The sequence below is a fragment of the Sceloporus undulatus genome, chromosome 3 (genome assembly GCF_019175285.1).
Source record: "Sceloporus undulatus isolate JIND9_A2432 ecotype Alabama chromosome 3, SceUnd_v1.1, whole genome shotgun sequence".
Taxonomy (NCBI): Eukaryota; Metazoa; Chordata; class Lepidosauria; order Squamata; family Phrynosomatidae; genus Sceloporus; species Sceloporus undulatus.
The window spans coordinates 169125682-169137956 of NC_056524.1; the positions used below are offsets into that span (position 1 = coordinate 169125682).

The window sequence follows — 12275 nt, forward strand, 5'->3', positions numbered from 1 at the left end:
GAGATCAAGAATGGCAGAGGATGGTTATAGCAGAAATAAGAGAGTGTGGTAAAGGAACAACTGATAGGCAGAGCTGGCTCTACTATTTGGGCAGGATGGGGTAGACAACAGATGCTGGCATCTGTAAGGAGGGATGAAAGTAAGATGTTGGAGGACAGACCTATGGACTATGCAGACTGCCCTAAGCAGTATTGTTGCCCTTGAGTGCAAAAAAGATACTGTTTCATTTATAGTGTTGAAGAAAGATTCAGCTATACCTCTGTAGTTGGCTTCATGACATGGAATAGGAGGGGACCACTATTTCATCCTCTGTGTCAGAAAGAAAAATGACTTGATGCTGGAGGAGACATGCTGGACCAGGCCAGGGGTGGGTTCCTAGTCATCCCCTACTCATTTATTTATATTTCACCATTGCTGATCCTGCATGGTCTTTCCTCCATATAAATCAAGGCAGCAACATTTCTTCAATAGAGTTGTAAAGCGAAAGGTCAAGGGGTCTGAAACTGGGAGGCAAATTAATTGTAGCTACTAGTAATGTTGCTGTGCCTGGAATCATAGCAGAATTGACTGCATTATATAGCTGTACAGTATTTTAAAGAAAAAATCCAGTTTGTCTTCTTTCTACATTTTATCAATCAATCTTGCTTATTAATTAGCAACAGCATATTTTGGCCAAGTTGTGTTGCTGCTGGCTCTTGTAAAGGGGCTGTGTTTTGATTTACTGGCCAGGTTAGGCCAAGCCTTATCTGTCTTGTCCTGATTGGCAGTAGTAGCATTGATTAGGGAGATAACCTTTATATGGGGTGGGGTTGGGGAAGGAAAAATAAACACTTTCAAGTGAAACTGGTTAGGGGAGAGACACAGACTACGGGTTGCAATTAGAGATGGGCTAGAGCTTTCTTGATCTCTGCACATTCCAAGTCTTAGGAAAGGAGGATGGGCAGCCAGTTCCCCACTTGCATTGGGTCTGGGGAAGGTGGTTGTGTGCTGCTCCCAGACTCAAGAACTCCCTTCCCAGAAAAAATACTAGACTGGCACTTTCCTTATTATCTTTCCACAGACAGGTGATGGCCGTTCTTTTCCGGGAGTCCTTTGAGAATGGATTGAATGGACATTGTAAAATGTGCTGGGTTTTTATTTGTTCTTGCTGTCCTTTTAAAATAAAAAAATGGCTTATGTTTTCAACTTTTTTTTTAAATTTTGGAAAGATTGATTGCTTTTTAACTTTTGCTTGCTGTGAGTGTTTAACATATGTTTGTTTTAATTGTCATAAGCTGCCTTGAGTTTCAAACTGGGAAAAAGGCAGGAGGAGGAAGAGATGATGGTGGTGGTGGTGGTGGTGGTGGTGGTGGTGATGCCAGCTTGTGGGCCTTGCCTGCCCCACTCACTCTCCAGTAATGCTTGGTTAGACTGGTGCTTCAGACAGAGCAGCGCCTGCGTGAATGAGGCTGCCTCTGTCATTCTCAGAGTGGACCCCCAAAAATTCTGAAGCTGAAAGGGAACACGTGCTCAGAAACACTTCACCAACTTCAGTTAATTTCCTTTTTTCAGGCATTATTGGTATTGACAGAGCTTGGAAGGTTATTTAAAAATAATTGTTCCTACTGCTGCTGTTGATTCTAAAGTAATTTAGTCCCACTACAGTGTTAAGAAAATTTAAGAAAAGTTGCCTTTTGCATTGTGTATTCCTTTTTCTTTCTGTTACTTAAAAATACCCCCAAAACCTTAGAACTCATAAGAGAAAGGCAGAAAACTTGAAAAATACCTGTTAAATTAATTGAAAGTGCCCTTTAAAAGTAACTGGAAAATATTGTTCATTGAACCAGTAAAGTAGTCCCATTTACACTTGTTATTTTGTGACTTTTTTGTGCCATTACAGTATTCCTATTGCCGCACACACACACGCACACCCATAATAATTGATAAGAGAAACTACATTGTAACTTCTTATTTCCAAATTCTGGAGATTCCTTCTTGTCGTATGAATGCTGAAATGGGAGTAATCCCAACAAAAGACTTCATGTGGAAAAGAAGGAATCCTCTAGACATTAACCAATAGAGAAATGTTAAACAGCAAAGTAATACTATTAATCCAAAGATCAAACCTCAATTAACGATTCGGTACATAAACTAGCTCATACTTCTTAGGATCATTGTAGCTAGAATATAATGTTTATCTGTTTATTTTTTAACTATTTAGTGAACAGACATCTGCAAAGGTCACCAGAAAAGAATGGCAAGAGTTGTTGAATCAGGAAACGATTAATGCAAGGAGATAAAAAAAAAAAAGAATAGAAAAGATTTCAGCAGAGACCAGTTAAAGAAAAGGATAAATGCTAGTTTTTCTGTCAATCTTTTTTTCCCAGGCTAAACATGCTTCTCTTTGATTTCTCCTGACCTCCTCATTGTATAGTGGCTTTGCTTCTTCACCCTTTTCTTTAAGCTTTCTCTCTGCCTTTTTAATGAGCTACTCCCCATTCTTTAACTTCTTTTTTGCTGTCAGTTTCATTTTCCTGGGGACTTATATAGGGGGGAAATGGTGTGCATTTTGTATACTGTATAGGATATACTTCTCTGAGTTTATTAATCTCCCTGTTTCTTCCCATTTGTATTGGCAGCAAGCACTTTTTTATTCTAAGAAATGCAGACAATTATATCACTAAAGTGCTTCTTCTTCTTAGTGCAAACAGAGAAGCTTCTTATACAATAGAGTAAAATGTATACAATAGAGTAAAATGTCTGTTCGCAAAATATTCTTCAAAGATACGCACCTGCTTCTATATGGAAAAAGGGAGAAACTAAAGATCTGGTTTGTAGTACAAACATTTGGCCAGCTCTGCATTACAGTATACATAGTCAGGAGACCTCAGACGACACTTTATTCTCAAAGTGAACTGTGTGCCAAAACCCCAAGGCTTTCCAACCTGTACTCAATTGGCTGCTTGGTTATATGTGTACAATAATTTCAGAAAGTGGTTTTTCCCCCTAGTGTACTTTATGTCCCCCCAAATTTATTTTTAATTGAGTCTGTACATAAATGCATAACTAGAATTTTTAGCTGTGAAAGAAGAGCAGTTGAAAACTCTGAGCTTTTAATTTAACGGTTGTGATATATCAAACTCAAGAGATTTAATTTTATACATATTTTCTCACAAGTACCACTGTTTACACTGTGACATTTTTTTTTGTTAAAATGTTCATAGGGTTTTATAAGGCTGCAATTGCATGGATGCTTCCTTGATAAACACCACTGAAGAAAGTGGAACTAATATCTGAGTAAACATGCATATGATTGGGCTGTATCAATTCTCTGATTTTTTTACAAAGCCCTAGCTCTGGATAGAAAAGGATTAAAAGTCCCATGCAACCCACAACAATTTATAATTGTGTGTGTGTTAACCTTGGGCCATTATTCCTGTTCCCAACCCCACCCCACCCCCCAAAATGTACTTGAGCAGTTGCTACATGTATTTGATATACATGAAAATGCTTTATAGTTCGGAAAAGCATAGTTTATGAAGTGGCTTTTTAAACAGTTCAAGTAGCTCCATATGTAATAGCTACAAGGTCATACTGAGAGCACATTTGCACTATTTTATAAACCGGTTTGGAAACTGGTTTAAAAGGGGATTGTTCATACTTGTGCCAGTTTTTTCGGACCCAAATTTTGGTGTGTGTGTGTGTGTGTGTGTGTGTGTGTGTGTGATGCAAATCCCCCTTAATCCGGTGCTTTTGAAACCGAGGAATTTTCTACATCTTTTCAAAAGCACCAATTTTTTTTAGGGAGCCGCCAATGGGAACATACTGCTGATCCCATTTAGGGCACCCAGAAGAGAGGGGCAGAGGGTAGGCAGAGGGGCAGAACATACTCATTCCCTCCCACAGGTCTTAGCCTGGTAGCAAATTGCCACTGTTTTACCCCTCTTGGTACTCATAGTTGGTAGATGAAGATACCGGCTCTTTAAATTCAGTGGATTCAAATTTCCTGTGCTGTCAAGTGGTCTCTTTAAACCACCATGCAGCTGTTTTCCTCTTCTGCTGGTGAATTAGACCCCTTATCTGCACCGATGCCTGATGCCCAGACGTCACCAAAGTTGGGGAGGAAGATCTTTTGGGAACATAATGTGGCTTGTGGGTTGGTGGTTTTTGTTGTTGTTGTTTTAATTTTTGGTTTAAATTTCACAGTTTCTGTGGCTTCCATGGGGGTTTCTTGGCAAGGATTCTTCAGAGGGGCTTGCCATCACCATCCTCTGAGGCTGAGACAGTGTGACTCCCCCAAGGCAAACCTGTCACAGAGGTTTCTTGGGAAGGGCTCTTCAGAGGGGCTTGCCATTGCCATCCTCTGAGGCTGACAGGGGAAGCGTTATGTGCAGAGGGGTAGAACATCCCACCTCACCTGGGGTCTTGCCCACCCACCTGTGGGCCTCCCCCTCTTTGTTGTCAAAGTGCCATATTATTGCGGATGCAGAGTCACATCACCAATTATGACAGTGGAAGCATAATGACACAGATGTGCATAATTTGACAGTTTTTATAAACTCCACAAACGATTGAACACATACAATATGGAAGCTCCATTTTAAATTGATACTTATGGTAGTGTGAATGTTGACAGGGTTAAATTGTACTGGAGATAATTTGATCAGAACAAATGTAGTGGCAACTTCAATTTGGAATCACACCATCGAATCTCCTCACTACAAAAATGCTACTGTGAGTGCACCCTGAGAAATAGTCTGCTTTCCATCACTTGTTAGTTCTTTTCTCCCAGAAGCAAGACCAGTGTGGTCCATATACAGAAGGCTCCATATACATATCCCTTTGAATATCATTCCTTAGTGTAGTGGTTTGAGTGTTGGACTATGACTCTGGAGACCAGAGTTGAAATCCTGACTGGGCTATGGAAATCCACTGGGTAACCTTGGGCATGTCATACTGTCTCAGCCTCAGAGGATGGCAATGGCAACCCCCCTCTGAAGAAACTTGCCAAGAAAACCCCATGATAGTGATAGGTTTGCCTTAGGGTTGCCATAAGTCGGAAATGATTGAAGGTCCAAAACATCAACAACAGCTATGACTAGGCAAAGATATTATGATAATGTTACATAGAATTACAGTCCTCCATTCGTTCTTCCGGTCTTCGGACTTGTGTCCCTTGCTTATGCTTGAGGGATGAACAGAGGGAGAATGAATGGGGTACCAACATGGCACACCCCTGCCTATATTCAAGCCAATGGTGCTTGAGTCTGGAACAGATCCCCGTGAAAAAGGAGGGGTGACTGTAATATTGTGTAGATTACAATTATTTCTTTTAAAACATGCATTAGATATGTAGGAAATCACCCTTTTCATCAGTGTTTAGCCACAGTGTTAGTGCAGTTGTTGAGTAACCAGTCTCCTTGTGAGATATTGTGTATACGCCTTTGCATATGGTAAAGTCAGATTCATCAGTTTTTCCTAAGGAATTTAAAACGGTATGAAGATTTCTCTCTGGACTAATCATAGAAATATAGAACTGTGGAGCTGGAAAGAACCCCAAGGGTAATCTAATCCAGGCTGCTGCCAATGTAGGAATTCACATCTAAAGCACCCCTGATAGATGTTTAAATGAAGAAGAGTCCCTCACATTCTAAGGTAGTCTCTTCCACTGTCTCTTAGAATAGATCTGTTAGGAAGAGAAAGTTCTTTCTAGTGTTTAGTTGGACTAAACCAAAATTTGTAAGCAGTGAGGTGCTTGTTTAAGAAGAATATTTTGCCTATGTTTGAGAAGTTTTAAGTAAATTTACTATCTCCTCAAGCATCTAAGAGTATTGGTTCAATAAAGCTATTTCCCAACCATAAAGCAAGATGTATGGTACTCATTCTATGATGGCTTCATGTGTATTTATCACATTTTTAGTATATAGCTGATTAAACTCTAAAAGGTTCCAAAGTATTTTGTGGTGTTTTGTTAGGTGTAAGTTACAAATAGCATTGGTATGGAATTGCAAATCTTAATTTATCATCTTTCAATAGAACATAGGTCTAAATAAGTGGGACAGAAAGCTTTTTATAAATTAAAAAAGTAGGTTCTTTAATATTATTCATTGATAAGTGTGTAAAAAGTAGTGGGCAAAAAAGTTTGTGTGCTAGTAAACATGTGGATTTATTTGAAAGGCCAGATTAGCAAATGACAAATTTAGGCAATTTTATGTACTATCCCTTGCAGTGCAGCATCCTTCATTTATCTGCAAATGAGAAGCTTAGAGAAATTTGCCTGTCAGTGGAGTTTAGTTGAAATCAGGTTCTAAGATTTCCAGTGAATTTTTTTTTAAAAAAAGAAATAAATAAGTCTGATAAATACATATTTCCTATAAGCCAAGTAATGTGTATGCTTTAGCTAAAAGATTTGAATTCATAAAGCAGCAAGGATTCTAGAGTGAAGCAGGGATGATTATGGTAATATTTTTGCACAGTATTTCCAACTGTTTAGCATGCTTTGCATGTATTGTCTAGGTGTTATTCATACAACTGTGCATATTAAGACAATGTTATCATCATCCATAGTGTAGTCAGTCTTCCAAAAACCAGGTAATATCCAGACATACTGGATTACAGCTCCCATCATGGATTTCTGGGGGATGGTGGGAGTTGTAGTGCTGTAGATATTGAGAGCAGCTTGAGAGCATTGCACAGGTGAGGGATTTACCTTTTTGGATTACAAATTAATAGATTGATAGTTCAGGCACCGTACCAGCAAGAGACATGGTTTTCCTTGCTGATTTTTAACTTTTTTGACTTTAGGGAACCCTTTTGCATCAATTTATCTGTTTAGAATTCCTGTGTATCTTACACAGAATTCACATATACGCTCTGCCCCTTCTGAACCCCTCCCCCCACGTAAAACAAAAAATGTAGGATCTCAAGTCCTGCATGCGCCCCCCTTTCATTCTATGGGGACTTGCTACCTGCATGACCTTGAGTCCACATATGATGCGAGTGCGCTGTATTATAGGAAACTGGGATGGAGTGTCATAGAGTGCTGACTGATTCATCATAGTGCAGTGATTTGAGCACTGGACCAGAGTTTGAATCCCTGTTTCAGCCCCAGAAACCTACTGGGTTACCTTGAGCAAGTCATTCTTTTTCAGCCTCAAAGGAAGGTAAAGGCAAACCCACTCTGAACAAATCTTGCCAAGGAATATTCTGTGAAAACTTTGCCTTAGGGTTGCCATAAAGTTGGAAGAGACTTGAAGGCACACAAGAGTGCTAACCAGGTAGTCTACTGTAGACTTACAGACAAGTAGATCAGTTGTCCTCCATTGTTCTTATCTACCTTGTTGTTGCTGTTGTTGTTAAGTTGACCTTGAGTCGACCTTGACTCATGGTGACCCTGTGGATGAGACATCTCCAAGACCCCCTATTCTCAACTGCTCTGCTCAGACCCTGCAGACTCAGTCCCGTGGCCTCTCTGATTGAGTTTAACCATCTGACATGTGGTCTCCTCCTTTTTCTGCTGCCCTGTACCTTTCCTAGTACAGTATTACTGTCTTTTCCACTGAGTCACACCTTCTCATAACGTGGCCAAAGTATGAAAGCTTCAATTTGATCATCATGCCTTTGAGGGACAGTTTGGGCTTGATCTGTTCTAGAAACCATTTGTTTGTCTTTTTGGCCTTCCACAGTATCCAAAGCCCTCTTCTCCAACATCACATCTCAAATGAGTTGATTTTCTTTCCATCAGATTTCTTAACTGTCCAGTTCTGACATCCGTGCATCATGATGGGGAATATGATGGCTTGGCCTATCCTCACATTGGTATTCAGATATATATTTATTCAGTTCTTTCATAGCTGCCCTTCCGAATCCTAGTCTTATAATTTAATGATTTGCAGTCACCATTCTGATCAATATTTGATCCAAGGTATATGAATACTTTGAAATTGAAATACATAGTCAAACTTAAACTAGTCAATCTACCTTGAGGGAGCTTTAATAAATATATCTGGAGCACACCTCTTGGTTTACAGCCTGAGCTATCTAACTAATCATGTTCACAGGAGAAAACTGAAGGGAAGTAGTGGAAGTGGCCTTTTTCCATGAACACCTGGAATCATTTGAAGTGGGTTGAGCTATTTCTCTCTGCTGAATTTATTTGCCCATGCAAACACTGTCAGTATAAAATATCTATTCTACCACAACCCCACCAAGCTGCAGTTTTTCTGCTCTGATCTTATTCCTGCATTGGTGTTATTCTTTATATATAAGAACTGTTTGCTTGAGTGTGCACATATGTTTGAACAAGATATCTGAAAGCTATCTTCCCCCGAGAGAGCTAGTGTGGTGTAGTGGTCTGAGTGCCGGACTACAACTGGAGACAGGGTTCAATTTCCTGCTTGGCCATGAAATCCACTGGGTGACCTTGGGCAAATCACACACTCTCAGCCTCAGGGCAAAACCCTCTGAACAAAGGCAATGGCAAAACCCTCTGAACAAATCTTGTAGAAACCCCATGATAGGGTCACGTTAGGGTTGCCTTAAGTTGGAAATAACTTGAAGGCTCACACACACACACACACAACCTGCTTTCATTATCAGATGGCTATCTCCACTTGGGGGAACATGAGTTTGCATAGACTTGAGTCTACTTTCTCAGATGCATTTGGAGAGGAAGTAGACTTAGGGGCGAAACAGACTGCTCCAAAACAGCAGCTTCTAGCTGCCTGGTACCCCGGATTGGAGCCATGGCCACCACACGCCACAGCTCCACTCTGACATGTTCCTGGTGCAAAAAGAAACAGCAGAAAGCTGTTCCTTTTTACACTGGAAAAAAGGCACCTCTGGCACTGCAGTGGCAGTTTTCCCGCATTTTGGTGACAAACACTGCAACGCTGCCCACCGCTGGGAAGCTGCCACATTTTGCTGGTGTGGTTAGCCCCTTAAGTCTAGGAAAGCTCATACTGCCAACTTCTTTCTTTCAGTGAGTCTCATAGGTGCAACAAGATCTCTCTACATACTGAAGGAAAAATGCTAGTTCATTTTGAGAGTTCCAGAGGCGCTACCAGATCTCTTGCCATTCTGATTTGAGATTAACTGAAAGAAAAAAGAGAGAGAGAGAGAAATCCAAATGCACCTGAGGAAGCAGACTTACGCCTAGGAAAGCTGATGCTGCCAACTTCTTTTTTTCAGTGAGTCTCAAAGGTGCTACAAGATCTCTCTACAGACTGATTCTACAGACTAACAAGGCTATGTCTTTGAATATGAAACTGAAGTTCAGCCTTGAGGACCTGCTCTGAGTTTTCTGAGTCAGGGGAACAAGTAGACGAGGACTTGAAGGTCCACAACACACAAATGTGCAGCCCTCTTCCCCTGAAACCATGCCTTATCCTGACCAGCCAGCCAGCCAAAGACTGTATAAACATTAAAAGAGGAACTGTGTCACTTGTTGAGTGAGCTAAGAGTCAGTTTCCTCCTCTCTGTGTCAAGAGGCGGGGAATGTGAAGGGGAGCCTGAGCTCTCCTCCATCTCCCCCTCCCTTCCCCTTATCATTAGCCATTAATTAGCCCCGAGGCAGGGCCGCCACGCACGCTACGTGAGGCGTGGGGTGGTTGCCCAGGCATTCCCCTCCCCAGACAATGTCCCTACATAACCCTCCTCCTTTTTTTTTAAACCCCACATTAATATGCAGCCTTTGCCTTATAAAGTCAAAATGCACAACACCTTCCGTGTGTGTGTGGGGGGGGGGGAGCCTGCCTTTTTGTGGGAGGAAGGAGTGCACCCTTGTGTGCTGTGTGGGCTTTGTGTGTGTATGTGGTGTTTCTGTGAGGGAGGGCCTCTACCTTTGCGCCGAGGGGGCCAAATCCCTTCTCCTCCAGCTCTCTTTCAGGCTTAAAAGAGGGACCCAAGTGGTTTGAGTTCTGGACTCCGACTCTGGAGAGGTCCAGGTTTGAGTCCCAGCTTGTGCTCTGGAAACCCACTGGGTAGTGACCTTGTTTAAATAAATATCCACACTCACAAGCTGACAATCCTTATATATCAACAAGAACACCAATAGAAATGAGCAGAAAACCTTCAGCTCAGTGGGTTAGTGTGGTAGGGTAGATATTTCATACTGACAATGCCTGCATGAGGTAAATAAATGCTGCAGAAAGAGAAAAATAGCTCAACCCACTTGAAATAATTCCAGGCATTCAAAAGGGGGTCACACTGTCTCAGCCTCACAGGATGGCCATTCAAGGGGGGGAAAGCCACTTCCACTAGTTCTTCTTTTTCCCCATTTTATTTTTATTAACAGTAGGGCTAATTAAAATAGATGACAAGTGTTACATTTTACTCCCACTATTTCCCTAGGGTTAGTCACATTCTCTCAGTCTCAAGCCTCAGAAGATGGCCATTCAAGGGGTGGAAGCCACTTTCACTATTTCTTCTTTTTTTTCCATTTTATTTTTATTAACAGCAGAGCTGATTTAGAAGGATGACAAGTGTTACATTTTAGTCCCTCCATTTCCCTGAGACAAGTCACACTGTCTCAGCCTCACAGGATGGCCATTCAAAGGGGGGTAGCCACCTCCTCGATTTCTTATTGTTTCCCATTTTATTTTTATTAACAGTGGGTCTAATAAAAATAGGTGACAAGTATTACATTTTACTCCCTGGGGCAAGTCACACTCTCTTGGCCTCAGCGGATGGCCATCCAAGGGGGAAAGAAAAAGCCACTTCCACTACTACTACTACTACTACTTTTCCATTTTATTTTTATTAACAGTGGGCTAATTAAAATAGGTGACAAGTGTTACATTTCACTTCCACTATTTCCTTTGGGCAAGCCACTCTCTCTCAGCTTCAGAGGATGCCCATGGCAAAGAGACAGACGGACACACACACAGCCCTCTGAAGAAACTTGCCAAGAAAACCCCAGTATAGTTTTGCCATATGTAAGTGGGAAACAACCTGAAGGCACCCAACAACAATGACAAGAGACCAGAAAGGCTGCTAATTTACTGCTTGCAGCTTTTTCCCCTCTTCCCTTTCTTCTTGGAAAGGGGAAAGGGTCCCCACTTTTTGGGGGGGGGCTGCCATGTCAACCCTTGCACCCCTCTTTATTCCCCTTTAAAAGCCCCCCAGAGGAAGCCCCTTTGTTTGGGCAAGGCTCATAGGAGGAGGAGGAGGAAAGAGGGCTTTGCAAGCGCCTGGCCTCGCCCTGCCATTGGCTGAGCCTCTTATTTTTGGAGCCTTTTTTTTGTTGTGTGTGTGTCTGTGTATTAATAATATGGAGAGGCATGCCCAGCACGTCCCTAGTCTTGGCAAGCAAGGCTTGCGTGTGCGCGCTGCTGCTGGTGGTGGTGATGGTGGTGGGACTGCTCCCGCTGGGTGCTCTTCCTCTTGCTCTGCTGCTGCTCCTCCTTTCCCCAAACACCATGACAATAATACCCCAAAGCAGCGTGAAGGAGTGCACACTGTGGAGGCTTCTCCGCAGAGGAAGCAAGATGGCTACCTTGTGGCTTTTGCTGTGAAGAATGCCGAGCCTTATTAAAACCCGACTTTGAAGTGGTGTGTTTTCCCCCCCTGTGGTTTCCTCCCCCTTCCCTGTTAACCCTCTTTCTCGTCTTTTCTCCTGTTTTTGTTCGCGCCCTCTAAAAGTCTCCCGCCTCAGTTCCATTTTTTTAAAGTTTTGCCAGAACTCTTCCCCCTCCCCTCCCAGCCTTTCCCATGAGTTGTTATTCTTTTTTTTTAAGTCTTTTTAAGTTGTCAAAGGGGAAAGGGAACGGGATGACACTGCTTTATTCATAAAGATTTAACCCCTGCATTTGCTGTCTTTCTCTAGGTGCTAACTGAAAACAAAAGGCCTCAGAAGAGGAAGCAAGAGTTCTAAAGGTAATTAATGGCTTGTTATGAATCATAGTACGGAAAGTGTGCAGCCCTTATTGATTACTGCTTCTTGTCCTGGCATAGGAAGTAAAAGAGAGGAATGCAGGAAGTGCTCCTTTCCAGATTGTAATATTTTGTGGGTAATGTTCTTAAAAAGGCTCATAAACAGGGTTGTTGTTGTTGTTGTCTTTTCCTTAACATTGGGTTAGCATGTTGTTGTAGAGCTTTGATTAGTTTATGTGCACTGATCTGGGTTTAAAATACCTAAGCACTACTCCTGCGACGTTGAAAATAACTGTGCCATTTTGAAGGCTGCGTCCCAAACCGCTGCAAATCCTGAAACAGGTTTGCATTCACTGCGAGTTCCTTCTAAGTAAATATGGCTCAGGTTTTGTTCCGAAAGTGACATTAATTTTCCAGCATGGTGT

The 12275-nt window shown here is 41.8% G+C and overlaps 1 protein-coding gene across 3 annotated transcripts in view; it reads left to right on the forward strand.

Annotated features, from left to right (window-relative positions):
• The window catches only part of TET1 (tet methylcytosine dioxygenase 1), a 646721-nt gene that overhangs the window by 563347 nt on the left and 71099 nt on the right, over positions 1–12275 (forward strand). The window contains exons 1-2 of one of the 3 annotated variants that reach the window (XM_042459335.1): positions 11456–11529; positions 11804–11853. The exons of 1 other annotated variant lie outside the window; for it this stretch is intronic. The gene's annotated coding sequence lies outside the window, so the exon portion shown is untranslated. Of the gene's footprint in view, positions 1–11455; positions 11530–11803; positions 11854–12275 lie in introns of those variants that run through there. One more of the 3 variants, XM_042459333.1, reaches the window with a different exon arrangement.